The 4,986-nt window shown below is 47.5% G+C and overlaps 1 long non-coding RNA gene across 1 annotated transcript in view; it reads left to right on the top strand.

The window, feature by feature from the left end:
* LOC121016254 (uncharacterized) overlaps positions 1–4,685 on the top strand; it is a 35,119-nt gene extending 30,434 nt beyond the window's left edge. The window contains exon 2 of the long non-coding RNA XR_005784179.1: positions 4,255–4,685. This is a non-coding gene — a long non-coding RNA (uncharacterized LOC121016254). The remainder of the gene's footprint in view (positions 1–4,254) is intronic.
* Positions 4,686–4,986: the final 301 nt, after the last annotated feature.

A 4,986-nucleotide genomic window follows, 5' to 3' on the forward strand; every position in this document is an offset into this window, starting at 1 on the left:
GCAAGGCTGGGAAATTGTGCTGTGTCTGGTGCCATGGAGGGAATGCTGGGCTCAGAGGGCAGAAAGAGACGAGCTATATAGGGCAGCCATGATGGGGCCCTTGCAGCTCCCACTGACCTTCCATTGATACCTAGGACAGTTTCTTCCCCCACTCTGCTACTACCAAATAACCAACAAAGATGTGTGAGATGGCCCTGGAACTCTGATGCCCAGGGTATAATGCCAAGAACTGAAGACACAGTGCTTCTCCCTGAGAAGGATATAGCTCCTCTTGAGCCCCAGGCTCCTCTTTCCAGCTCTTGGGCCTCAAATGTCAAAATGTGGCATCCAGATGAAGACATTTTTCTTTTCTGCATAAAGGCCTTGACTTGGCACACTTCTGTTTATTTTCACCCCCAAAAGCTGTAATTAGTAGTCAGACTTGGTTTTCCCTGCAGACTCAGAGACAGGAGTAAGTGTTAATTTGAACATTTGCAACTAACAAATGCCTTCCCATTGGCCCATATGTAGCCAGCCAGTTTTGCGAGAGTTGCTGGGTACCCTGAGGAGGGTGTGGGGTGGGTGGGGACTAGGGGTGGGAGGTGGGAGGTCACAGGGGGGCTAATATGCAGTCTGGTCCTGGATGCATTGCCACATCTCCAGGCTGAGACTTGGAGAAGTGACAAGTGATAGCCTCGATGGGAAGTGGCAGGAGGTAGATATGTATACCCAGATCCAAAAGAGGCAAGCACAGGAGTAAAAGATTTGGCTGGGAAAATCAGTCACTTGAAGAGAGAAAACAATATCAGGCAAGAAAAAAAAATCCCTCCAGCCAGGCAGTGTGATCTGACCCCATGAGAAATTTTTCTTAGGGTCAAACCTTTGCCCTTTGCATCCTGATCTCTGCCTCAGGCTGAGGCTGCCTGGATATATGTCTCTATGCTGAGGTCACTATTGTCTAAGGTTCAATGAGGCAGGGCATAAGGGAACAAGCTTGGGGTGGGGGGTGGGGGAGAAAAAAATCTACTGGCAAGGAGAGATCAGTCCTAAAACCACAACAGTTTGATACCCCACAACTGTCACAGTCGGTTCAGAGTCCATTCACCATTCCTTTCTTCCTCCCATTGCTGTTGTTATTTTTCCTGGTTTGCATTTCACTCCCAGCTCCCTGCAGACTGTTTAAAAATTGGATAAAGAGAAGACACCATCCGCTTGCCTTCCCCTCAAGGAGGAAAAGAAGTTTCCAATATCACCAACCAAGATGGTGATTTATTCATTTTGCTTTCATGCCTAATCTCAGGGAACACTGAAGGAAAGAGGGTATTGCCTTTGTCTTCCCTGCCTCTTTGTGTTGTTGTCACTCATTCTGTCTCCCTCATCACTTTGTCTCATTCTAGATCTCTCTATCTGTCTCTTTTTCCCTTTGTGTATTTGCGTCTTTCTCTTCAGCTCGTTTCTCTGCACAACCAAACTACACCCAATATATCAGCGAGCCATTCAGCACCCTGGGCCAGCCACAATCTAATATCCCACACAGCCGTCTTACATACCAGGTTGTATTTTCAACCTTGTTTCAGCACCCCTAGGCGGTGTGCACACTGCGTAACTTTGGATCTTTCAGCTCTCTGGATTATCTTTTATTTTAGTGACCCTGGGCAGATCACAGACTGAGCTCGGGCTGCAGACCGAGACCTGACCTCTTTTTATGTAGTTATGTCGAAAGGGGCATCTGTGGGATAGCCAGTTTTTCAGGCCAATAGTTTTGGGATGGTTGCATGTGAGTGAGTGTGTGTGTGTGTGTGTGTGTGTGTGTGTGTGTGTGCGCGCACACGTGCAAATAAACATAACATTATAAAGGGATTTATTTATTTATTTTGAGAATGCTATTTTGATTCCTATGAAGTAACTTGAAAGCTTCTTTCTTCTTTCTTTCTTTCTTTCTTTCTTTCTTTCTTTCTTTCTTTCTCTTGTGACAAAAGGAAACTGGAGATACTTCAAGCTACTGGGGCAAAGACCTTTCTAGAAATGAGACAGTGCCAAAGTCTTATGTCATGATGCAGGTAGAGGGTAAAGGAATCAGGACTGAAGAAAAGGACGATGACTTTGTGTTAGGGCTGGAAATTGTGTGATGGTGAGGAGCCGACTGGACTCCTCTCTGCGACTAGACACAAGCTCCGACATGATTCAGACTCAAGGCAGGCTTTTCTATGACTCAAGCACTCTGAATGATTCTGTACACCAGGGGAAAGCATGACCTGTGGCTTGAGTGAAATCCATGGCTTTTGTGGGTACTGTGGTGGTTGAGGATGAAGGTCAGGTTTTTTTTCAATAACTTTGAACAGCACACCAGAATTTTAGGGAAAGAATTGTTATTTTCAAATGGCTGGATCTTCGGTGAATGGGGTGCTGGTTGACATGCTTGGGCTCCTAGGGTATTACAGAGATTTGTGGGAAGCCCCAGGGTAGAAGGATGAGTCCAGCTGCCTAGACATTAGGGACAGTTTCTGTACTGCTCTGAATATTGGAGAGCCCTGCAGCTTTGCATCTAGACCTGGCCTTGGAATGCAGGCTTATTGGCAGCTGAACAGAGATTTTTGCCAGCTTTTTGCCTCATATAAATATAATAGTAACTCTGAATCTTGGCATTTCACTCCATGGATATTTACGTGATCCCCTCTTCATTACCAGTGCTAATCATCAGCAAAATTGCAAACTGGGTGCATCTTGCCTCAGTGCCTTCAGCTTTTGTACTTTCCTCCCTCCTTCCACAGCTGGCCCAGCCCCCCCCCCCCCACACATTCTTCTTCCCTCTCAACTTAGCATCCTGTGCTTCTTTCCCCTCCCCCAATAAAAATTCCATAGAGAACACAGATCTCCATCACTTATGCCTTGGTTATCTTTCCCAAGACTGCTTGTACCCCTCATTGTCTTGTGGAAGGCTGCATCCTTGTCCTTCGTGGAGGGATAGTATGGAAGTTCCTCGTGGACAGACATTTTTGTCAGTTATGTTCACTGCTATATCCCCGGGATCTAGCACAGTGCCCGGCATATGGCAGGTGATCAACAGATTTTATTGAATGAATTAATTGATTAAGTGAATTCAAATTTTGGTCAGCACATAGAGCAGCTTTTTTTTAATGGGGTCAGGATGACTGAGGGTAGAGAGGCCCTGACCACCCCTGCTGTCTCTGGGATTTCCCATAAGGCTCCTACCTTCTTGCCACTCCTCCGTCCCCACCCCCGAATAAGGCCAATCCCTTAAATAACTTTTTTTAAAGATGCAGCTTTCTTTTGTCAGGCTCTCTGGGATCCTAAAATCCCCTGCTTTGGTTCCTGGCAAACTTTCCACACTTTCAGGACAAAGATGGTTTCCTTTCCCACTCTCCCAGGCCCCCGGCGTCATTACCATGACCTCTTCCATCATAGTGGTCAGTGCCTAATGTTCATTCACCCCTGGGGGATAGCAAAGCTGCCCACGCAATGCCCACCTCTGTCCTCGCAGAGTGGAGAATGGAACAGTGTCTTTTCTTTCGCAAACCTCCAGTGCCTGCATCTCCTCTGTATGACTGCTTAATAGTAAAATTGATCTGCTTCTGGGCAGGGGCTTCAGGCCTGGTGACTTGGCCCTAAAGGCAGACCTGCAAAGGGCAATTGCCCGGAGCTGTCTCCTTCTGAGCACTGCCCCTTGTTGAGGTGTGAGATGGAAAGTTGACAATGGAATGAAAATATTTCGGGCTGTTTGGAGAGCTATTTTTAATACGCGCAAGGGATGTGGTATTCCTTGTTTAGACCATCTTCAATTTGCCAGGGAGCTCTGTGAATGGAAAATGTGAGCCAAAGGCCTGAGGTGGAAAAGGGAATATAAACGCGGGGGCCCTTGCGATCTGGAAATTTCCCCGCTGTTCCAAGCTGCTGGAGGTCTGAGTTCTGTGCGTGTTAGGGATGGCTCTTCTTTTATTTCTGGATCTTGTCTCTTCCACCTTTCAGCTGGCATGTAAATACCCATCAGCACCCTGGTCCGCAGGACCATCCCAGCCAGCTGTACCATCCACAGCGTATTGTATACATAATGCAACACCATTAACTCTAATGCTGTCACACGGCAGCAAGAGCACTTGGGAAGTGCTGGGTGGAAGGCAGGAAGCCGCTGACTGACTGGCTCTCTCTTATATAATCATAAACTCAAACCCACATTTCTCTGAAAGCAAGAAAAATCACCCAACCACCTTTTGATTACACTTTTACACAAATTAATGTCATTTTCCTTTCCAACAGTATTGACTACAGGATTCAATTTGGTCTGGCAGGCGCTGGGTAACGGGGAAGCCTGCTAAGAGCAGCTGTGTTAACAGCATCCCTCTCGAGAGAGGATTCTCTGAGGAGGGTGAAGAAGGAGGGAGAAGAAGATACAGAAGAAGAAGAAAAGGGGGAAGAAACAACAACTTGCACACACATGCACACCCCTGTGTGTCGCTGCTGCCACCGCCACCGCGGCTGTTTGGACGCGTCTAAGATGGCACCTTGGTGCCCTGCCACATTCGGTCTCCTTGGTACCGAAGCGGCGCTCAGCTTCTTGTCACTGAGTGGATGATGATTATCTGCACCAGGGTCTCAAGGGTGCTCAAGCTTTGCTGGCGATTGGAGCTGAGATGCTTCAGCTGAAGGATTTTAAAAGCTGTACAAGGCCAAAGAACCATTACCAGTCACTTGCTGTGTGATGCTTGTTGAAGAGGGGGTAGGTGTGGAAAGGAGGGGCTCTGGGGGTGCAGGAGAGGGGAGGGCATATGATATCTCTGTCCCTTTCCCTGTTTTTTCTTTCTCCCCGCTCTCCTCCCACCTTTCCACCTCCCCACCCCTTTTTAGCCACTGTACCCTTGCTGAGGCATGACAAGGTTATGTCAGTGTGGTCTGAGAATCTATTGATCACGGCCATCAAAGATCTTTGCGGGAGTTTAGGGATTTGGTGCTTTGCATAACACCCCACTCATCTCAGTTAACTCCTCCTGT

This window comes from Herpailurus yagouaroundi, unplaced genomic scaffold (assembly GCF_014898765.1).
Source record: "Herpailurus yagouaroundi ecotype Mexico unplaced genomic scaffold, PumYag 210, whole genome shotgun sequence".
Taxonomy (NCBI): domain Eukaryota; kingdom Metazoa; phylum Chordata; class Mammalia; order Carnivora; family Felidae; genus Herpailurus; species Herpailurus yagouaroundi.